The 25,061-nt window shown below is 45.9% G+C and overlaps 1 protein-coding gene across 1 annotated transcript in view; it reads right to left on the reverse strand.

Annotated features, from left to right (window-relative positions):
* Positions 1 to 11,849, reverse strand: part of LOC138364514 (serine protease inhibitor 88Ea-like) — a 48,683-nt gene extending 36,834 nt beyond the window's left edge. The window contains exon 1 of the mRNA XM_069324158.1: positions 11,610 to 11,849. The gene's annotated coding sequence lies outside the window, so the exon portion shown is untranslated. The remainder of the gene's footprint in view (positions 1 to 11,609) is intronic.
* Positions 11,850 to 25,061: the final 13,212 nt, after the last annotated feature.

Consider the following 25,061-nt stretch of genomic DNA (forward strand, 5'->3'; position numbering starts at 1 on the left):
ATCGATTGCACTTGGTAACACTGTTATGAGCTGACATATGATGGTTACCCGGAACTAAAAAGATACACTGCCAACAAGGAAATGCTAACACAGGATTAAATACGCTGCCACCATCTGCCTTTGACCATTGAGACTGTATCAAGCAACGAGGCAAGAAACATTGCTTGACTTGGAGAGTACTTTCTATGACTGTCATTAATTATGAAAACGGTTGTTAGCCACTTTATCCAAAAGGCTAAGAGGATTCAACAATTGACACAGACGGGAAATTTAACATAGTTTATTGAGATACCAAATTATGCTAATCACCACTTATAAATCCTACTCTAACACTGGCAAAAAGTTAAGAAATTTGGACATGGAACAAAACCTCAGAGATCACACACATTACCTTAAGACCTCTGTCTCTCCCTCTGTCACCTCCCGATGTTCTCCACAGCCCTCTCTGGACCCAGGTGTCTGGCACTCTCTTCTTACTAAGTCCCTACAGGACCAATATATATACCCCAAAAGGGGGGAGGGGAGATTTTCTGTTGCTACCTAGATCAGAATTGCTAGGGGGGGGGGGGGTCGGGCTACACGTGCACAAACACTTAAAAAATATTTCAATAAGCTTGTTTGACATTCACCATACACTCTTCAAGAGAGGAGTTATTAATTACGTGTGTGACTGACCTCTGACCTGGCCAAAAGGGGGAGATACATGGATGTTTACACATAAGAATCTGGGGTCTAATTCCATTGCAATGTTTGACAAGAGTATCATGAAATATTACATACTTGAAACTATGCTGACTAAGACTAACCCAGGAATTTTTAATCAACATACATGATAATCCGGAGGTCATCTGGGCTGACCTCTTGGAGAAGGCTGCCCTGAGTGAGAACTCTAAGGGGGGGGGGGCATGGGTGTTACACTGCCAACGGGTAAGGACGGAGGAATGAGTAACCGGGTAAAAGTCAGAATAAGGAATACCTTTACGAGAGATGGGACAAGAGAGGACAGCTTACAAGCACCTAAGTGTCCATTGCTGGTCAACCGACTGTAGAGTGGCGGCCGAGGTTGGCTGTTTTTTTCTGTCTGGGAGGTATTGAGAAAGCTGTCCACCTGTATGCAAGTAACAGTCTGGTGCAATGATCACAGATCATTTTTGGGTTTTAAACCACAAAATCTTATAATTTCCTTGACCACAACCAGCTCAAATACCCTTGATATGAGACCCCTCACCCAGAACTGACCCTGTCATCCCTACCCCATTCCAACCATGTCCCCCTTTCACTTTCCCTCCCTGTCCCCGCTTCCCCTTCATCCCATACCCTCCCTATCCCCCCCCCTCCTCCTCACTCCATATCCTCTATGTCTCCCCTCCCTCCTTACCCCATTCCCTCCCTATCCCACCTTCCCTTGACCCCCCATCCCTCACCAAGTATCCTCCGAGACCCTTTTAACCACCTCACAAATCCTCACACCAATGGAACAACTTCCTCCATCAGCAGAACGCTCACCAAGAAGGGAACATGACAATGAACAGAAGAAAGTGAGCTTCAAGGCAATGTACACTGACATAGATGGGATTACAAATAAAACAAGCGAACTTGGAGAATGGGTACTAGAAGAAAACCCAGACATAATAGCACTCACAGAAGCAAAGCTAACGAAAACCATAACAAATGCAATGTTTCCACAGGGGCTACTATGTAGTGAGGAAAGAGAGAAGGAAGAGGAGGTGGTGTAGCTCTGCTGATAAGAAAATACTGAAGTTTTGAGGAGATGGTTATTCAGGGCTGTGGAGATTTCAGTGACTACATAACAGGTACCATAGGAATTGGAGGACAAAAAATTATAGTAGTGATCATATATAACCCCCCACCACCACCACCACCACCACCAAACGACAGAAGGCCCAGACAGGAATATGATAGAAACTCCATGGCCACTATTAATATAATACAGAGAGCAGCTTCTGCCGCCATCAGGAACAGATCCTGAATACTAATCAAGGGAGACTTCAACCACGGAGAGATAGATTGACAGAGCAGAGACCCACATGGAGAACCAGACACATGGAGAGCTAAGCTGTTGGACGTGGCAACAAGAAACTTTCTAAGCCAACACATCAAGGGACCGATAAGAATGAGAAGAGAGGATGAACCAACCATGCTTGATCTGGTATTTACCCTAAATGAGTCGGATATAAGTTAAGTTAAGTTGGAAGCATCCTTGGGAATGAGTGATCACTGTGTATTGATCTTTAAGTACCTGGTAGAGCTTAGATTTATCTCGCCCCCCCCCCCCAAAAAAAAATAGGAAATAAAATGGCTGGCGTACCGAAAGGGAAATTATAAGATGAGAAAATTCCTAAGAGATATACTAAGAGACACAGAACTCAGAACTAAGTCCGTACAAGACATGATGGACTATGCCACCCAGAAGTGTCAGGAGGCAGTAAACAGGTTTATCCCGGACCAAAAGGAAAAAACCGAGAAGCAAAACAATAAACCATGGTTTAATAGGGCATATATGGAAGCAAAGGAACTGAACAAAATGGCATGTAGGAATTTCCTAAATAACAGATGATCAGAAAGCAGAGAAAGATACCAGAGAACCAGGGACGTTAGTGTGAGAAGAGAAGCTGAGAAAAAGTTTGAAAATGATATAGCAAATAAAGCCCAGAACGAACCAAAGCCACTCTACAGTCACATCCGGAGGAAAACAACAGTGAAGGAACAGGTGATTAAACGGGTGAGGACAGGTGCACATAGAATAACAAAAAGGTGTGTGAAGAACTCAACAAGAGGTTCCAGGAGGTTCTCACAATAGAGCGAGGTGAGGTCACTGCCCTAGGAGAGGTGCAGTAAACCGGGCGGCTTTAGAAGGGTTCGGAATTACAAGAGATGAGGTCAAGAGGCATCTGTTGGATATGGACGTGAAAAAGGCTCTTGGCGCGTGTAGAATTTCCCCATAGGTATTAAAAGAGTGTGCAGAAGAACTTTGCTTGCCACTTGCCATAGCTAGCCACTTGCTTGCCACTTGTCAAAGTGTATAGTAGGTCACAGGAAACGAGAGACCTACCAGAAATATGGAAGACGGCTAATGTAGTCCCAATACACAAAAAGGGTGACAGACAAGAGACAATGAACTACAGGCCAGTGTCCTTAACTTGTATATAATGCAAGATGATGGAGAAGATCGTGAGATAAAACCTAGTGTCACATCTGGAGAGAAGGGACTTCGTGACAACACATCAACATGGGTTCAGGGAGGGTAAATCTTGCCTTACAGGCTTAATAGAATTATACGATCAGGTGACAAAGATAAAACAAAAAAGAGAAGGATGGGCAGACTGCATTTTCTTAGACTGCCGGAAAGCCTCTGACACAGTGCTCCATAAGTGGCTGATGCATAAGCTGGAGAAACAGGCAGGAGTAGCTAGTAGGGTGCTCCAGTGGATAAGGGAGTACCTAACAATAGGAAGAAGAGAGTTACAGTGAGCGGTGAGACCTTAGATTGGCGTAAAGTCACCAGTGGAGTCTGTACTCTGACCTATCCTGTTTCTGATATGCGTAAACGATCTCCCAGAGCGTATAGACTCATTCCTATCAATGTTTTCTGACGACGCCAAAATTATGAGATGGATTAGGACAGAGGAGGTCGGCTTGAGGCTTTAAGAAGACCTGGACAAACTGAAGGAATGGTCGAACATATGATTGTTAGAGTTTAACCCAAGCAAATGTAATGTAATGAAGATAGGTAAAGGGAATTGGAAACCAGATACCAGAGAAGTTATCATTTGGGCGATAAAAATCTTCAAGCGTCAAAGAGAGAGAGAGAGACAGACTTAATTGGGGGTTGATATCACGCCAGACCTGTCCCCTGAAGCCCATATCAAGAGGATACCATCAGCGGCATATGCCAGGTTGGCTAACACAAGAGCGGCCTTTAGAAACTTGTGTAAGGAATCATTCAGAACTTTGTATACCACATATGTCAGACAATCCTGGAGTATGCGGCTCCAGCATAGAGTCCATATCTAGTCAAGCATAAGACTAAACTGGAAAAGGTTCAAAGGTTTGCCACCAGACAAGTACCCGAATTGAGGGGGTATGAGCTACAAGAACAGACTACGGGAATTAAATCTCACGTCACTGGGAGACAGAGGAGTTAAGGGGGACATGATCAACACATACAAGATTCTCATTGGAATTGATTGGGTAGATAAAGAAAGACTATTTAACACAAGGGGCACACGCACTAGGGGACGCAGGTGGAAATTGAGTGCCCAAATGAGCCAGAGACGTTAGAAAGAATTGTTTCAGTGTCGGAGTAGTTGACAAATGGATTGCATTAGGAAGTGATATGGTAGAAGCTCCATATAAACAGCTTCAAGTGTAGATATGACAGAGCTCCGTAGACTCAGGAACCTGTACATTAGTTGACTGACAGATGGGAGACGGGACAAAAGAGCCAGAGCTCAACCCCCGCAAGCACAACTAGGTAAGTACCTACCACAGCCACCCACACACTCACCCACTACACACACACACACACACACACACACACACACACACACACACACACACACACACACACACACACACACACACACACACACACACACACACACACACATATATATACACATACACACCATATATGGGTTTCCTTCTTTGCCCTGATCTTGCCAATCTCTCTGGCTTCGCCATGTTGATAACATTTTGCTTCCTGGCCTCATGACCTTAGTGACCTTAGTCTTTTCCAGCCTTTCCTCTCCTCTCGTAACAATCTGGCTCCTTCCATCCATTTCAAGGTTGAATGGGAATCAAATTCCCTCCTTCCTTTTCTTGACGTGGCCTCCCCAGCCTCGCCTCCCCAGCCTGGCCTCCCAAGCTTGGCTTCCCCAGCCTGGCCTCCCCAGCCTGGCCTCCCCAGCCTGGCCTCCCCAGCCTCGCCTCCCCAGCCTGGCCTCCCCAGCTTGTCCTCCCCAACCTGGCCTCCCAAGCCTATCCTACCCAGCCTGGCCTCCCCAGCCTGGCCTCCCCAGCCTGGCCTCCCAAGCCTATCCTACCCAGCCTGGCCTCCCCAGCCTGGCCTCCCCAGCCTGGCCTCCCCAGCCTGTCCTCCCCAACCTGGCCTCCCCAGCCTGTCCTCCCCAACCTGGCCTCCCCCGCCTTTCCTCCCCAACCTGGCCTCCCCAGCCTGGCCTCCCCAGCCTGGCCTCCCCAGCCTGGCCTCCCCAGCCTGGCCTCCCCAGCCTGGCCTCCCAAGTCATTCTTCCCCTGCCTGGCCTCCCAAGCCTGTCCTCCCCAGCCTGTCCTCCCCGGCCTGGCCTTCCCAGCCTGGCCTCCGCAGCCTGTCCTCCCAAGTTTGGCCTCCTCAGCCTGTCCTCCCCAGCCTGGCCTCCCACACCTATCCTCCAAAGCCCACCCTCCAAAGTATGTCCTCCCCCAGCCAGGCCTCCCCAGCCTTGCCTCCCTAGTGTGACCTCCCCCAGCCTGTTCACCCCAGCCTGGCCTCCACAGCCTGGCGTCCCCAGCCTGGCCTCCACAGCCTGGCGTCCCCAGCCTGGCTTCCCGAGCCTGTTCACCCCAGCCTGGCCTCCACAGCCTGGCCTCCACAGCCTGGCCTCCACAGCCTGGCCTCCACAGCCTGGCCTCCACAGCCTGCAACACTGATTATTTTTAAACACTATTTCCTGTTCAACTTAATACTTGGCGCTGCTCCCAATAATATTGTGGTGGTAGAATATTGTGGTGGTAGAATATGGTGGTGGTATAATATTGTGGGTGAAGAGTATTGTGGTGGTAGAATATGGTGGTGGTAGAATATTGTGGTGGTAGAATATGGTGGATGTAGAATATGGTGGTGGTAGAATATGGTGGTGGTAGAATATTGTGGTGGCAGAATATTGTGGTGGTAGAATATGGTGGTGGTAGAATATGGTGGTGGTAGAATATTGTGGTGGTAGAATATGGTGGTGGTAGAATATGGTGGTGGTAGAATATTGTGGTGGCAGAATATTGTGGTGGTAGAATATGGTGGTGGTAGAATATTGTGGTGGTAGAATATTGTGGTGGTAGAATATGGTGGTGGTAGAATATGGTGGTGGTAGAATATGGTGGAGGTAGAATATTGTGGTAGCAGAATATTGTGGTGGTAGAATATGGTGGTGGTAGAATATTGTGGTGGTAGAATATGGTAGTGGTAAAATATGGTGGAGGTAGAATATTGTGTTAGCAGAATATTGTGGTGGTAGAATATGGTGGTGGTAGAATATTGTGGTGGTAGAATATGATGGTGGTAGAATATGGTAGTGGCAGAATATGGTGGTGGCAGAATATAGTGGTGGTAGAATATGGTGGTGGTAGAATATGGTGGTGGTAGAATATGGTGGTGGTAGAATATGGTGGTGGTAGAATATGGTGGTGGTAGAATATGGTGGTGGCAGAATATGGTGGTGGTAGAATATGGTGGTGGTAGAATATGGTGGTGGCAGAATATGGTGGTGGCAGAATATTGTGGGTGTAGAATATGGTGGTGGTAGAATATGGTGGTGGTAGAATATGGTGGTGGTAGAATATGGTGGTGGTAGAATATGGTGGTGGCAGAATATGGTGGTGGTAGAATATTGTGGGTGTAGAATATGGTGGTGGTACAATATGGTGGTGGCAAAATATGGTAGTGGTAGAATATGGTGGTGGTAGAATATGGAGGCAGAATATGGTGGTGGCAGAATATGGTGGTGGTAGAATATGGTGGTGGTAGAATATGGTGGTGGTAGAATATGGTGGTGGTAGAATATGGTGGTGGTAGAATATGGAGGCAGAATATGGTGGTGGCAGAATATGGTGGTGGTAGAATATGGTGGTGGTAGAACATGGTGGTGGTAGAATATGGCGGTGGTAGAATATGGTGGTGGTAGAATATGGTGGTGGTAGAATATGGTGGTGGCAGAATATGGTGGTGGTAGAATATGGTGGTGGCAGAATATGGTGGTGGTAGAATATGGTGGTGGCAGAATATGGTGGTGGTAGAATATGGTGGTGGTAGAATATGGTGGTGGTGAAATATGGTGGTGGTAGAATATGGTGGTGGTAGAATATGGTGGTGGTAGAATATGGTGGTGGTAGAATATGGTGGTGGCAGAATATGGTGGTGGCAGAATATGGTGGTGGTAGAATAAGGTGGTGGCAGAATATTGTGGTGGTAGAATATTGTGGTGACAGAATATTGTGGTGGTAGAATATGGTGGTGGTAGAATATGGTTGTGGTAGAATATAGTGGTGGCAGAATATGGTGGTGGTAGAATATGGTGGTGGTAGAATATGGTGGTGGTAGAATATTGTGGTGGCAGAATATGGTGGTGGTAGAATATGGTGGTGGCAGAATATTGTGGTGGTAGAAAATTGTGGTGACAGAATATGGTGGTGGTAGAATATGGTGGTGGTAGAATATGGTGGTGGTAGAATATGGTGGTGGCAGAATATGGTGGTGGTAGAATAAGGTGGTGGCAGAATATGGTGGTGGTAGAATATGGTGGTGGCAGAATATGGTGGTGGAAGAATATGGTGGTGGCAGAATATGGTGGTGGTAGAATATGGTGGTGGCAGAATATGGTGGTGGTAGAATATTGTGGGTGTAGAATATGGTGGTGGTAGAATATAGTGGTGGTAGAATATGGTGGTGGTAGAATATGGTGGTGGTAGAATATGGTTGTGGCAGAATATGGTGGTGGTAGAATATTGTGGGTGTAGAATATGGTGGTGGTAGAATATGGTGGTGGTAGAATATGGTGGTGGTAGAATATGGTGGTGGTAGAATATGGTGGCGGTAGAATATGTTGGTGGCAGAATATGGTGGTGGTAGAATATTGTGGGTGTAGAATATGGTGGTGGTAGAATATGGTGGTGGCAGAATATGGTAGTGGTAGAATATGGTAGTGGAAGAATATGGTGGTGGCAGAATATGGAGGTGGTAGAATATTGTGGGTGTAGAATATGGTCGTGGTAGAATATGGTGGTGGTAGAATATGGTGGTGGTAGAATATGGTGGTGGTAGAATATGGTGGTGGTAGAATATGGTGGTGGTAGAATATGGTGGTGGCAGAATATGGTGGTGGTAGAATATGGTGGTGGTAGAATATGGTGGTGGTAGAATATGGTAGTGGTAGAATATGGTGGTGGTAGAATATGGTGGTGGCAGAATATGATGGTGGTAGAATATGGTGGTGGCAGAATATGGTGGTGGTAGAATATGGTGGTGGAAGAATATGGTGGTGGTAGAATATGGTGGTGGTAGAATATGGTGGTGGTAGAATATGGTGGTGGTAGAATATGGTGGTGGTAGAATATGGTGGTGGTAGAATATGGTGGTGGTAGAATATGGTGGTGGTAGAATATGGTGGTGGCAGAATATGGTGGTGGCAGAATCTGGTGGTGGTAGAATATGGTGGTGGTAGAATATGGTGGTGGTAGAATATGGTAGTGGTAGAATATGGTGGTGGTAGAATATAGTGGTGGTAGAATATGGTGGTGGCAGAATATGATGGTGGTAGAATATGGTGGTGGCAGAATATTGTGGTGGTAGAATATTGTGGTGACAGAATATTGTGGTGGTAGAATATGGTGGTGGTAGAATATGGTGGTGGTAGAATATGGTGGTGGCAGAATATGGTGGTGGTAGAATATGGTGGTGGTAGAATATGGTGGTGGTAGAATATTGGGGTGGCAGAATATTGTGGTGGTAGAATATTGTGGGTGTAGAATATTGTGGTGGTAGAATATGATGGTGGTAGAATATGGTGGTGGTAGAATATGGTGGTGGTAGAATATGGAGGTGGTAGAATATGGTGGTGGTATAATATGGTGGTGGTAGAATATGGTGGTGGTAGAATATGGTGGTGGCAGAATATGGTGGTGGCAGAATATGGTGGTGGCAGAATATTGTGGTGGTAGAATATGGTCGTGGTAGAATATTGTTGTGGTAGAATATGGTGGTGGCAGAATATGGTGGTGGTAGAATATGGTGGTGGTAGAATATGGTGGTGGTAGAATATTGTGGTGGCAGAATATTGTGGTGGTAGAATATTGTGGGTGTAGAATATTATGGTGGTAGAATATGGTGGTGGTAGAATATGGTGGTGGTATAATATGGTGGTGGTAGAATATGGTGGTGGCAGAATATTGTGGTGGCAGAATATGGTCGTGGTAGAATATGGTCGTGGGAGAATATTGTGGTGGTAGAATATGGTGGTGGCAGAATATTGTGGTGGTAGAATATGGTCGTGGTAGAATATGGTCGTGGTAGAATATTGTTGTGGTATAATATGGTGGTGGCAGAATATGGTGGTGGCAGAATATGGTGGTGGTAGAATATGGTGGTGGTAGAATATGGTGGTGGTATAATATGGTGGTGGTAGAATATTGTTGTGGTAGAATATTGTTGTGGTAGAATATGGTGGTGGTAGAATATGGTGCTGGTAGAATATGGTGGTGGTAGAATATGGTGGTGGTATAATATGGTGGTGGTAGAATATGGTCGTGGTAGAATATTGTTGTGGTAGAATATGGTGGTGGCAGAATATGGTGGTGGTAGAATATGGTGGTGGTAGAATATGGTGGTGGTATAATATGGTGGTGGTAGAATATTTTGGTGGTAGAATATGGTGGTGGTAGAATATGGTGGTGGTAGAATATGGTGGTGGCAGAATATGGTGGTGGTAGAATATGGTGGTGGTAGAATATGGTGGTGGTAGAATATGGTGGTGGTAGAATATGGTGGTGGTAGAATATTGTTATGGTAGAATATTGTGGTGGTAGAATATGGTGGTGGTAGAATATGGTGGTGGTAGAATATGGTGGTGGCAGAGTATGGTGTTGGTAGAATATTGTAGAGGTAGAATATGGTGGTGGTAGAATATGGTGGTGGAAGAATATGGTGGTGGTAGAATATGGTGATGGTAGAATAGGGTGGTGGTAGAATATGGTGGTGGTAGAATATGATGGTGGTAGAATATGGTGGTGGTAGAATATGGTGGTGGTAGAATATGGTGGTGGCAGAATATTGTGGTGGTAGAATATTGTGGTGGTAGAATATGGTGGTGGTAGAATATGGTGGTGGTAGAATATGGTGGTGGTAGAATATTGTGGTAGTAGAATATTTTGGTGGTAGAATATGGTGGTGGCAGAATTTGGTGGTGGCAGAATATGGTGGTGGTAGAATATGGTGGTGGTAGAATATGGTGGTGGAAGAATATTGTGGTGGTAGAATATTGTGGTAGTAGAATATGGTTGTAGTAGAATATGATGGTGGTAGAATATGGTGGTGGCAGGATATGGTGGTGGCAGAATATTGTGGTGGTAGAATATGGTGGTGGTAGAATATTGTGGTGGTAGAATATGGTGGTGGCAGGATATGGTGGTGGCAGAATATGGTGGTGGTAGAATATTGTGGTGGTAGAATATGGTGGTGGCAGGATATGGTGGTGGCAGAATATGGTGGTGGCAGAATATGGTGTTGGTAGAATATTGTGGTGGTAGAATATTGTGGTGGTAGAATATCATGGTGGTAGAATATGGTGGTGGTAGAATATTGTGGTGGTAGAATATTGTGGTGGTAGAATATGGCGAGGGTGGAATATTGTGGGTGTAGAATATGGTGGCGGTAATATATGGTGGGGGGTAGAATATTGTGGGTGTAGAATACGGTGGTGGTAGAATATGGTTGTGGTAGAATATAGTGGGTGTAGAATATGGTGGTGGTAGAATATGGTGGGGGGGGGTAGAATATTGTGGTGGTAGAATATGGTGGTGGTAGAATATGGTGGTGGTAGAATATGGTGGTGGTAGAATATGGTGGGTGTAGAATATGGTGGTGGTAGAATATAGTGGGTGTAGAATATGGTGGTGGTAGAATATTGTGAGGGGGGGTAGAATATTGTGGTGGTAGAATATGGTGGTGGCAGAATATGGTGGTGGTAGAATATGGTGGGGTTAGAATATTGTGGGTGTAGAATATGGTGGTGGTAGAATATGGTGGTGGTAGAATATGCTGGTGGTAGAATATGGTGGTGGTTGAATATTGTGGGTGTAGAATATGGTGGTGGTAGAATATGGTGGTGGTAGAATATGGTGGTGGTAGAATATGGTGGTGGTAGAATATGCTGGTGGTAGAATATGGTGGTGGTTGAATATTGTGGTGGTAGAATATGGTGGTGGCAGAATATGGTGGTGGTAGAATATGGTGCTGGTAGTATATGGTGGGGTTGATTATGGTGGTTGTAGAATATGGTGGTGGTAGAATATGGTGGTGGTAGAATATTGTGGGAGTAGAATATGGTGGTGGAAAAATATGGTGGTGGTAGAATATGGTGCTGGTAGAATATGGTGGTGGTAGAATATGGTTGGGGTAGAATATGGTGGTGGTAGAATATGGTGGTGGTAGAATATGGTGGTGGTAGGATATGGTGGTGGCAGAATATGGTGGGGTAGAAAATGGTGGTGGTGGAATATGGTGGGGGGTAGAATATGGTGAGGGCGGGGGGGGGGCGGGGGGGGGTAGAATATGGCCAAATACTCTGGGATCTGATCGTGTACAAGCCATGTATAATTACCTCACAACTGTAGCGACGAGAGAACAAGACAAGCAGACAACGGCAGCAGCAGAATCCGACAGCAGCAGCAGACAACAGCAGCAGCAGCAGCAGCAGCAGCAGCAGCAGCAGCAGACAACAACAGCAGCAGCAGCAGCAGCAGCAGCAGCAGCAGCAGACAACAACAGCAGCAGCAGCAACAGACAACAGCAACAGGAGCAGCAGCAGCAGACAACAGCAGCAGACAACAGCTGACGATCGTGTGGCCAACAGTTTCGGGAAAAACTAGGCAGTAGTTCTTACATACATCTCCCACCCAGACTCCTCCCACCCCTGTCTCCTCCCACCCTGTCTCCTCCCACCCTGTCTCCACCCACCCTGTCTCATCCCACCCTGTCTCCTCCCACCTTGTCTCCTCCCACCCTGTCTCCTCCCACCCTGTCTCCTCCCTCCCTGTCTCCTCCCACCCTGTATCATCCCACCCTGTCTCCTCCCACCCTGTCTCCTCCTACCGTGTCTCCCCCTGTCTCCTCCCACCCTGTCTCCTCCTACCGTGTCTCCCCCTGACTCCTCCCACCCTGTCTCTTCCCTCCCTGTCTCCTCCCACCCTGTCTCTTCTCTCTCTGTCTCCTCCCACCCTGTCTACTCCCTCCCTGTCTCCTCCCACCCCGTCTCTTCCCTCCCGGTCTCCTCCCAACTGTCTCCTCCCACCCCGTCTCCTCCCACCCTGTCCCCTCCCAACTGTCTCCTCCCACCCTGTCTCCTCCCACCCTTTCTCCTCCCACCCAGACACCTCCCATCCCTGTCTCCTCCCACCCTGTCTCCTCCCCACCCTGTCTCCTCCCACCCTGTCTCCTCCCACCCGGTCTCCTACCTCCCTATCTCCTCCCACCCTGTCTTCCCCCACCCTGTCTCCTCCCACCCTGTCTCCTCCCTCCCTGTCTCCTCCCCACCCTTTCTCCTCCCCACCCTTTCTCCTCCCCACCCTGTCTTCCCCCACCGTGTCTCCTACCTCCCTATCTCCTCCCACCCTGTCTCCTCCCCACCCTGTCTCCTCCCCACCCTTTCTCCTCCCCACCCTGTCTCCTCCCCACCCTGTCTCCTCCCCACCCTGCCTCCTCCCACCGTGTCTCCTACCTCCCTGTCTCCTCCCCACCCTGTCTCCTCCCACCCAGTCTCCCCTCACCCTGTCTCCTCCCTCCCTGTCTCCTCCCACCGTGTCTCCTCCCTCCCTGTCTCCACCCTCCCTGTCTCCACCCACCCTGTCTTCTCCCACCCTGTCTTCTCCCACGCTGTCTCCCCTCACCCTGTCTCCACCCACCCTGTCTCCTCCCACCCTGTCTTCTCCCTCCCTGTCTCCCTCCACCCTATCTTCTTCCACCCTGTCTCCTCCCTCCCTGTCTCCTCCCACCCTGTCTTCTCCCTCCCTGTCTCCTCCCTCCCTGTCTCCTCCCTCCCTGTCTCCTCCCTCCCTGTCTCCTCCCTCCCTGTCTCCTCCCACCCTGTCTCCTCCCTCCCTGTCTCCTCCCTCCCTGTCTCCTCCCACCCTGTCTTCTCCCACGCTGTCTCCCCTCACCCTGTCTCCTCCCACCCTGTCTCCTCCCTCCCTGTCTCCTCCCTCCCTGTCTCCTCCTTCCCTGTCTCCTCCCACCATGTCTCCTCCCACCCTGTCTCCTCCCTCCCTGTCTCCTCCCTCCCTGTCTCCTCCCTCCCTGTCTCCTCCCACCCTGTCTCCTCCTTCCCTTTCTCCTCCCTCCCTGTCTCCTCCCTCCCTGTCTCCTCCTTCCCTGTCTCCTCCCACCCTGTCTCCTCCCACCCTGTCTCCTCCCACCCTGTCTCCTCCCACCCTGTCTCCTCCCACCCTGTGTCCTCCCACCCTGTGTTCTCCCACTCTGTTTTCTCCCACGCTGTCTCCCCTCACCCTGTCTCCTCCCACCCTGTCTCCTCCCACCCTGTCTCCTCCCTCCCTGTCTTCTCCCACTCTGTCTCCTCCCATCCTGTCTCCTCCCACCCTGTCTCCTCCCACCCTGTGTCCTCCCACCCTGTCTTCTCCCACCCTGTCTTCTCCCACGCTGTCTCCCCTCACCCTGTCTCCTCCCTCCCTGTCTCCTCCCCACCCTGTCTCCTCCCACCCTGTCTCCCCTCACCCTGTCTCCTCCCACCGTATCTCCTCCCTCCCTGTTTCCTCCCCACCCTGTCTCCTCCCACCCTGTCTCCTCCACTCTGCGGGCCCTCCCCACCATCCCCCAGTATCTACCAGCAGGCGTCCACAAAGGTCAAAAATACCACCTAAGGAGAGCAGCAAAACACCGTCCACCATATGATCAGACAATCCAGGACCTCCATGAACTCCTGAACATACAGCCACTAAACATCAGACTGCAGCACCAAGCCATCAGGGTGTGGAACACCATCGAAATGTTAGAGAACCCAATGTTAGAAAGATTACTCCAAGATGAGACGCCCCGATCCCACAGCTGGTGGCCCAAGAGCCTCGACTCACTAGATGAAAACCCCGCCCCACAGTACATAATTCCAAGATGAAATACAGACCAGATCCCCTTCCCCCATAATTGAAAAATTGAATATGTATGTGTGTATGTATGTGTATGTGCATGTATGTGTATGTGTTAGCATATGTATGTATATATGTGTATGTTAGCATATGTATGTATATATGTGTATGTATGAACAACTCGATAAATAATAACATGTATGTATGAACAACTCGATAAATAATTACATGTATGTATGAACAACTCGATAAATATTAATAATAAAATATAGAGCCTTAAACAGAACAATATGTGTCGAAGCATCGGAGTGTGTATATATGAATGACACACAGTATTCATCTATAAACATCTCTATATGGTGAAACGTGTAGAACCCCTCACACACTCACAGCTCCCTGACAAGAGGGAGCCAGCTTAGCTTAGCTGCCAACACCCACACATGGTGTCAGCAAGGCGGACAGCCCGCCTGCTTTCATACCTCTCACTGTATTTCCCACTTCTATACTTCCCTTCACCTCTTCATCCTCTTTACTTCCAAAAAAAAACCAAAATAACCACCTGAGGTGATGTGTAAGATAATATCTCGGAAAATTTTTCCTGTTTTGTTCAAGGGAATCCCCTGACATGTTGTCATGCCGGCTCTTGTTGTTGTTGTTGTTGTGTTGTTGTTGTTGTTGTTGATGTTCCCTTGTTGTTGATGATGTTGTTGTTTTTGTTGTTGTGTTGTTATAGTGCTGTTGTTGATATTCCCTTGTTGTTACTGTTACTGTTGTGCTGTTGTTGAAGTGTTGTTATGGAGTTGTTGTTGATGTACCCTTGTTGTTGTTGTTGATGATGTTGTTGTGATGCGAGAGTGAAGTGCTTGTTGTTGTCGTCGTTGTTACCCCGTCCTGGGCCAGGAGCACCCCTCCCTGCTCTGGGTGGGGGTGTTGGATAATCCTAGCAAGCAATTATTTGTTTTTATTCTTTGTGAACATTTATTTTCTATTTTTTTATCACTTCAATATTGATGATTATGATTCTAAGTGGACTGTATATTTGATTCAGCCTGCCAGAATTTACCGGCACATAGTTGGAGGGACGTTTACACCTTATACAACAATTGGGGGTCATATAATAAGCTATAAACATTTACCTTATTATAATATAAATTATACCACATGTGGTGGTAATTAACCAACAGTATGGTTAGTACTACTCATTCTTATAGTAAACATGGGTTAGTACAAATGTGAGATCTTAGCCATGATGTAGGTATGGCCTGATTAGGCAGTGTGATAGCTGTTAGAGTGTGGCTACATGTGGTCCAGTTGTAAAATGGGGGCTGGCACTCAGGTGGCGTCTGTGGAACAGCTAGGGTAAGCAAGAACATCACAAGTTATGTTGGCCAGCTCACCTCATTATCTTCAACTCACAAACTTACCTACCAAAGAATGGGATTAATAACGGTTCCATTAACATATAAAGTACAGGTTTGACATGAATTATTTGTGAGTGTGTAGAGCTGAGTAAAACACTACTCACTTTGTTGTGGGCTTCGTCTGCAGCTTATACCTATCAACTACCTATCCTATATTTAATAGTGATCACTACCAATAAAAGATGTAATGGGAGTCGGGAACTAAGCTCTTCTCTTTGTTATTGAGGGTTGGTCGGATCGTTGTGGATCCATTGACAAGTTGTGCTTGTCGTGAGGAGCCCTCTTTGTTTTGTTTGTGTGTCTGAGCCAGAGCGTGACTGCCAGCCTCCTTCCCTGAGGTTGCGTACCAATACTCTGTTAGTTCCTACTCTGTCTTAAAGACTAGGTTTATGTAACAATAGCAAGGAAGTCTGTAGTGTATTTTTATTGCTAATTATAATGTCCTAGCGAATACTTTTTTATTAAGTTTAAACACTAGACTGTAGTTTAAACGAATAATTGGAATTTAATATACACGTGTTGTGAATATGGGTCTATTGCGATGACACTGAATCTCCCATTTCCCTTATATTCGGAAATGGCTAACTATAGTATGTTAACATGTGTGTAGGATTTCCAACAGGGGGTTAAGACTTACCCCTCCCTGGGCCAGGAACATCACACAATGCTCCGGGAGGTGGTTAAGATTTACCTCGCCCTGGACCACAGCACCACACCATGCTCCGGGCAGGGGTTAAGACTTCCCCGGCCCTGGGGCCATGTTACGAACCCTTCCGTAACCGGGTTCTTATAAACTCTACGATCATTCTCAAGGTCAGAGATCCCATTGTGGAAATGTAGTGTAATCTTTAAGGTAAGAAATAATATTGCAGTTAAAATTAACCGTTCTTATTATCTACCACCACAACTATATACAATTCACTACTAGTGATTATCCAGAGCATCGTTAGCCCTCACGCTAGCTAGCTGCGAAGATGACGGACACTATTTACATTCCTCTGACGAGGTCTTCAGCGCAACACTAGCCCCTAGCCCACTAGCTGCAGTTATAGCGATGTCTTCAAGCACCCCACTAGCCCACTCGCTAGTACGCTCAAACAGTGAAGTCTTCCAGAGCTCTACTAGCCCTCTGGTTAGCACACCCAAACGGTGAAGTCCTCAGAGCTCCACTAGCCTTCTGACTAGTAAACTAACAGTGAAGTCAACAGCGCTCCACTAGCCCTCTCTGGCTACCACACCCCCACAGTGAAGTTCACAGCGCTCCACTAGCCCTATGGCTAGCACACCCCAACAGTGAAGTCCACAGCGCTCCACTAGCCCTCTCTGGCTAGCACACCCCAACAGTGAAGTCCACAGAGCTCCACTAGCCCTCTCTGTCACCAGTAGCTCATCACCTACCAGAACAGCTGACTAGAAGATGGGAAACTGATATTAATGGGAGGGTCAACTATTTAATTCGGAACCTGGATCATAGATGGCGCTGAGGTCCATCACAGGCCAGGAGCACCACACCATGCTCCGGGCGGTGGTTAAGACTTTCCCTGCCTGGGGCCAGAAGCACCACACCATGCTCCGTGTGGGGGTTAAGACTTTCCCTGCCTAGGGCCAGGAGCACCACACCATGCTCCGGGCGGGGGTTAAGACATTCCCTGCCTGGGGCCAGGAGCACCACACCATGCTCCGGGCGGGGATTAAGACTTTCCCTGCCTGGGGCCAGGAGAACCAGACAATGCTCCGGGTGGGTGTTAAGACTTACCCCGCTCTGAGGCAAGAGCCCCGCACCATGCTCTGAGATTAGGTTATGTCTTATCCCATCCTGGGCCAGGAGCACTACACATACTCCTGCCAGTGGGTTAAGGCTTACCCCGCCCTGGGGCCAGGGGCATCATATCATGCTCCAGGCAGAGGTTAAGACTTACTCTGCCCTTGGGTCAGAACCACCACATCTTGCTTTGGGCGGGGATTAAGACGTACCCATATATGGGGCCAGTAGCACTACACCATGTTCAGGGTGGGTGTTAAGACTTACCATGCTCTCGGGCCAGGGGCACCAAACCATTCTCTGGAAGGTGGTTAAGACTTACTTCGCCCTGGGCCACAGCACCACACTATGCTCCGGCAAAGGTTAAGACTTACCCTACTCAAGGGTCAGGAACACCCCACCATGATCCGGGTGGGAGTTAAGACTATCCACGCACGCCTGGTGCCATGCTACGAACCTTTCCGTAACCGGGAGCCAAATTCACGAAGCAGTTACGTACGTACTTACAAACGTTCTTTTTTAGCATCTTCATAGTGGCTACGTCAGTATTCAGGTAGGCATTTAAGTAAGAAAATCTTCGTAAGTAAACTTCGTCGCGCTAAGGATGCTCTCGACCAATCGTAGCTTTACATGGACTGTATATAACTCAATTTTTTTTTATTACACAACACAGACAATTGATTTTATTATAAACAAAAAATTTAGCTGATGAGTCTCATCAAGAAGGAGTCCTTCGTGTTAGCTATATAAGAATTCTCTGCTTGAAATTTGTACAAAATTCGGTGTATTGTTACGATTGGACAAGTGGTTACGATACCATGTACGCCAGATGCATAGTGCTCCTGGCTGTCTGGGTTCGAATCACTTTTGGGGTGTGGAGGTTTCGGTTGCATATTGGCTTGGGGACAATTTAAGATTGTTCACTTTTGTGTTGCTCACGTGGCCCCTCAGAGTAAGGTGATTCGATGAAATAACTATGCCCAAGCATACCACCTAGTGCCGTTGGGGCGTTGGGGATATAGCCTAGACTACCAACGTCTTTTGTAAGGTCACATTTGGTCAAGTGGCTAAGGTACCATGTACGCCAGTTGCATAGTGCTCCTGGCTGTCTGGGTTCGAGTCACTCCTTGGGTGTGGAGTTTTCAGTTTACATATATATATATATATATATATATATATATATATATATATATATATATATATATATATATATATATATATTATTAAATATGACCGAAAAAGTAAGATTAATAATTCCAACACGAATTTTCTCAATATTTCTTATGTTTCTTTTCACTGTTGATGGTAATTGAAAAATCAATTCTCCAAAATTCATTTTTATTTCTAGTCTGACACGACACTTGAATGTGTTTCGTAATAACTTAATACATTTTCAAAGACTTTTAGTTTACACACACAACTATAACCTGCAAACACTAAACAGAGTTCTTACTATGCTATGATTTAAACAGCTTTCATTTTATACCCGCATTTTGGGTGAGGTGATATGTTACAACAGTTTTGGATGAGGTGAGTTGATATCAATCATCCCAATTGTTGTTATCGAAATTCAAGGTGACTCTCAAGGCATCTAACACTTTCCTGTTAGTACGTTCAGCTAGTCCATTACTTGCAGGATTATAGGGCATAATACTACATTTTTTAATGTTATATAAATCACACATGCTAGTTAAAATACTATTACTGAATTCTAGACCATTATCTGAAAGGATTACTTTAGGCATACTGTATCTACAAATTATTTGGTCATGGAATGCACTGGCTATAGTTTCTGCTGTTTTGTTCGGGATAGGAACTAGTTCGCAAAACCGTGAAAAATTATCGACCATTACAAGCAAATGTTTATTCCCTTTCTCTGTTTCTGCAAAATTTGTCAATAAATCCATCGATACTCGTTCTCAAGGAGCTTTAGTTGCTGGGTACACCTGAATTGGATTAGGTCCTGAAACATGTCCCTTGTGCTGTAAGCAAGTTAAACATCTGTCAACATAATGAGCAATCTCCTTAGCCATTTTTGGCCAAAAATACTTCAATCGACCTTGTTGGAGTGTACGATCCTTTCCTGGATGTGCACTTGCAGGAGCATCATGGATAATTTTTAACACAGTTGGTACCAAGACAGCTGGAACAACTAACTGACAACATTTCCTCGAGGCTGTCCCTAGCTTTATTACTCTACACAGTAAAGTGTCTAACATCACTAATTCTTTCAATGGTACTGGCGGTTTATGAATCGGGCGAGTGTCTTGCTTAGTCAAAAATTTAATGACGGGTGCCCATATGGGGTCTTGTCTTTGTTCCGTCTCGACTACTGTAGCATCTAATGCTGGGTAATTTAACTGAATTGCAGCTACGTGTCGAGAAAACGCATTGGCTACAACATTTTGCTTTCCTGGAATATAACCAAATGTGGGATTGAATTCTTGAATTGTGAGCAAATATCTAGCAATCTTCCCAACTGGATTCTTATTTTTGAACAAGGGAATTAATGGTTGGTGATCTGTAAGAACATGAACTGGGTAATTATAAATTGTATCCTTGAAATGTTTAAGTGCCCAGACAACTGCCAAGGCTTCTCGTTCTGTTGCACTATAATTTTTCTCTTCTTTAGATAATGTATGGCTAGCATAAGCTATTGCATGATCTCTGTGACCTTCTGTTTGAAATAATGCAGCACCTAGACCTATATCACTAGCATCTGTAACCAACGTAAAAGGTTTAGACAAATCTGGGTACCTAAGGACGGGTGATGAAATCAAGGCTGCCTTGAGTTTTTTGAATGACTGATCCTGGGCCTCTCCCCAAACAAAGGGTTCATCTTTTCTTTGCAACTTATAAAGTGGAGTGGCTATAATAGAGAATCCAGCAATAAATGAACGATAAAATCCTACAAGACTTGTGAACTGTCTTACGGCTTCTGCGGTACGAGGCGTTGGAAAATCACGGGCAGCAATAATCTTTGATTCATTCAATGTAATACCTGAAGGTGTAACTGTATTACCTAGAAAATTAATCTTCTTTAAAAATGAACATTTTGCAAGCTTTATTTTTATATTAGCTTCAGCGAGCTTTGCAAGTACTTTCTCAAGGTTCTGGAAATGAGTCTGAACATCTTGCGACATGATTATGAGATCATCAAGGTAAACTAGAAGCGTACTTCCTATCAATCTACGAAATAGATTTGCCATGAGCTGTGAAAAGGTTATTGGACTACTCCGCAAACCGAATGGCAATCTTTTGAAATGAAAATGACCGTTGGGAGTACTAAAGGCTGTCAATTGTTTACTTTCCTCATCAAGGGGGATTTGCCAGAATCCCTGCAACAAGTCTAACGTTGAGAATACTTTATTTCGACCAATACTTTGCAACAAATCATTTAGAACTGGAAGTCGGAAACAATCAGGTATCGTTACTCTGTTAAGCTTCCGATAATCGATTACAGGTCTCCAAGTCCCATCTCGCTTTGGTACAAGAATCAATGGAGCATTTCATGGCGAATTACTCGATTCAATTACATCACTCTGTAACATTTCCTCTACAAGTCTATCGGCTTCTGCTCTCTGAGAATGGGGAAGACGGTAAACTGGTACATAAATAGGCGTAGTTCCTTGTTCAAGGGGAATTTTATGTGTAATAAGAGGAGTGAGACCTAATTTTTCTCCTGGTAGAGCAACAACGGCTCTATTCCTGTTCAAAATTTCCAAAAGCTGAGCCACAGAGTCAGGAAAATCAGTAGGACTGAGGTGTTGCGCTTGCACCTCTGGTTGAGATCACTGTTCTCCTGGTGTGAGAGTACAAACAGTATGATCCATGGAGACATCATCCACAACTCGCACTGGTAACGAGTAATGGACAAAATCTACAACATGGGTACCAGACTGGAGTTGGATGTCGGCATTGCTAGTGTTTGCAATAAATAATGTAACAGTACCATCCTGCACTGTGTGCCAGGAGGGTTCATCAAACCTACCATTCACTTTACATGTTTCACTTTCCGCAATCATATCCGACAACTCAGGCACTCCCTGAACCTTAACTCTTATTCTGGTGAGAGAATAAGGGTACAGCAGAGTGTCAGTAGCCGTGGAACCACTGACTTCAGAGATGGAAGCTGCCAGGCGAGCGAGACAACGAGAATTCGTCAGGGCGTCCCCTTCCAGAAAGTCCCGATACTCACTTTCCTTAACAACTGCACAACTACGATGCTTCATTCGAGTGCCTGTTTTCTCAGGTATGCTACCACGACAATGATCTGACAAACCTATGCTAACTAGGCGGGTATCAACAAAATTAACGTAGTTTGATTGAAGGTTGAACTCATGGCCCTGTCGATACATGCTACACAAGGGTATGACGTGGTCTTTGATACTAATGTTCCAACGATGGGGAAACAATGCAATATTTTCATCAATCATGGTGTACACACATAAGAGAATGTCTCCAGGAAAATGAATAACGTCAACAACTAAACATGTTATAGACAATGTGACATCATTTAACTTGAGTGGGAGGTCAATTTCACCCTGAACTTTTACTTTATTTCCTGAAACACCACTTAAAAAAGGTATGGGGCACTTCCTTACTGTAGTAGGGTGCCTACTTTTAATGTCTCTAAGAGCTGAGGGCTTGACAATATTAACTTTTGCACCTGAGTCAAGAAAAACTTTTAAAATTCTACCATGTATAATGGCTGAGACAAGGGGACCATCACTTGAGACTGGACAAGTTACTACTTGTGACTTATGTTATCTGGGATATCTGCGTCTCATCTGTGTCAAATTCACTGTGGTTCCGTCAACATCTACAACTGGTCTAGAGTCAGTGTCCAAATCTATTTTGGGTAGCTACTGAATGCACAGGGAGGGCACTAGGATTGGCTAGCTTGAATTGGTTAGCGGATGGCCTTGGGGGTTTCCAGACGATATGGGGTGAACATTCTGAACTCCAGCATTCTGTGGCCGAGTATTATAATTCGAAGTTGCATTATAGCTGGGCTGGGAGTTGTAATTACGTGAGTTCTGATAACGTCTTGGACGCTGTGCGCCTCGCCAAAACTGACCGTGGGAGTTACGAGGTGGGGATGTCCTTTGCCTAGCTCTACAATCCGCAGTGTGGTGACCAACTTGTTTATGGTACTTGCACTATGGGAGCCTAGAATGATTAGATTGACGAGGGGACCGAGAGAATTGTCTAGGGGGTGATGATCTAGGGGCAGACCAACAATCCCTTGCGAGGTGGTTACTCTTACCACAATGCCAACATGAGGGAGTGGGTGGTTGTGGAATATGGCGTTTCGGCAATTTATGAGGCGGCAAATTTGACTGGGGGCTACGAGCATGGGTACGGTTCTGCGACCAAGAGTTTTGAGAGTTTGTGGGAGTATGCCGAGAACTTGTTACTACATTTACAGTATCAGAGGGTGGCAACAGTTGAGCACTTCAGGGAGCTAGTTTAACGGCAGCATTGTTAATAGCCTCAAACACTTCACCAATTTCATGGTTAACACCAAAATTTTGTTGCTCAATGATAGGTTTGGCAAAAACATCGAAATGCAATAAAATGCTATCATCTTGGCCATAGCCTCAGGGGACAGATTATTGTCTTTATCTAACCAAGACGAACTATTCATAGCAGACACTAAGGCATACAGATACTGATCGAGACGGCTAGTAAACGCATTAAACGATTCACCAGGCTGCATGTTAGCATTGGCAATTTTCTTGACTAACCTATACGGGTCAAGGTCTCCAATGTTAACAAAGCGCCGGCGAAAGAAATCCTTAAATTCAGACCAAGACTGGAGGCTAACAATGGATTTCTCATCAACAACAAAACGTGCATCACCTTTGGTTGTGTCCACAGCTGGCCGTGCAATTGCAAAGTATTCGGCATCAGTAGGCTTAGAAAAACGTGCAACTGTTTTCACTTCAACCTTACTAAACCATGACTCTAATAAGCGGGATTCACCAGCAAAAAGAGGAATAGCCATTTCCTGAGCTGATCTCTGGCCATTGGAACGAGCAACTGTTCCTGTTGAGTCTGAAGGGGTTTCAACAGTGGTAGGCATTGTCACAGCCGTGGAAGTAATGTTTGAACGCAGATTATAATTAAGTGCACCAGGCATCAGAAATGGTATACACAAAAATAAACACACAAAAAAATATCAACTTGGCTAAAGTAAAAAAAAATGGCAGAAATAAAATTATTAAATTGGGCTAGGCAACAAATAATTAAGAACAAGCAAAATTATGAATTAAATTAGCAATCTGGTATGAATATGGCTGGGATTAGAAGCATGTAAATTAATTAAACCCAGGCTAAGCACAGCAATTTAGAATAAAAACTGGAAAGTGCAATTGCAAAATTTCATTAAAAATGATTCAACACAAGTGGCAATGCAAGAAATATGGATGTAGCACATAAACTGGACACATGAATGTATATAACTGCTATGGTAAAAATTATAATATGAAATGTTGAAGGAATAAATTTCAATTTTAGGCTTGGAGGAATTAAAAAAAAATTATATTGTACAAATCCTTAACTGCTACTAAAACAAGGATTTCTTACTTCACTGGAATTTGAATTTACCAATAACACTCTAGTAGCACAATTAATATTTAATGAAATTACTGAGAGAAGCAGGAATGTTGAAATCACTCAGGGAAACTTTGGGAGTGGAGTACTGAACCAGCTCCAATATTTAACAAGTCACTGAAAGGTTAATTCATAAGATATTGTGGATATATTTACGTTAAACCTCATTAAACCATAGCTTGCAATATATTTTAATATAGGATTTGCAATATAACAGTGGCCAAACGAAAAACGGCGACAAGGGCGTTTGAAGAGGCACATGCGAGGGCTTGTTTACAAACTGGTGCAATGGCAGCACTGCTGGCGGCAGAGGCGCGAAGCTCGTGAGACCCCACACTAGGAATTGATGTTGGAAGCGCGAAGATTAATCCTGAGATGACGATGATGGCGAAGGAAACACGATGTTCGAGGCCGGAGTTCACAGCAGAGTGGTGTAGCAGGAGGCTGTGGCGATTGTGAGAGGAGGCAATGTGTCGATGTGGCAACGTGGCGAGGTGTGTGAGCTTGGGGGGGGGGGGGGGGAGGCGACGCTAGTCAGACGGTAGAAGTCTTTTTTCCACCAATTCCTCTTGAATAACAGTACACCACACACAATTATCAGTTGATACTTGCGACGATGACTGACGACGATTTCAGTAGGTAGAACACTCAAAAAGCTTTGATGGTGTCAGCTTGGGTGGTGGTGGTGGTGGTGGGTGCTGGTTCCCACGTGGCGCGCGATTCAAAAATGGCTGGCGCAGGAAGTATCCTTCCTCCTCACTGATGAATTAGCGTTCTACCAGGAAAATATTGACCCTTACTTCTGAGACGTTGGCCTGGAGTAGTGGTTGATGGCAGGACCCCGGTCTGGCACAATATTTGATACGTGGGTGGCAGGATGGCGGCTGATGGCGGTGGCTGGCTGGAACACAAGGCCATGTTGGGTACTTGAATTTTCGTTTCCAGAGAAAAAAAAATTCTGGATCCCACTGCTGCTACCAGTATTCGTCGCCTTGCTGGATTGAATGTAGACACAGTAGGCACTTCTGTATATTTATTGAATGAGGCAACAAGATGTATAACTGGCCAGCCGAGGTCCACCTACTCTGGGTCTGTCGGGAGAACTGAGCTGCTGGTGACTGTCTGTCTGGCATGACGTCAGAGGCCTACTTGCCTGT

This window comes from Procambarus clarkii, chromosome 13 (assembly GCF_040958095.1).
Source record: "Procambarus clarkii isolate CNS0578487 chromosome 13, FALCON_Pclarkii_2.0, whole genome shotgun sequence".
NCBI lineage: Eukaryota > Metazoa > Arthropoda > Malacostraca > Decapoda > Cambaridae > Procambarus > Procambarus clarkii.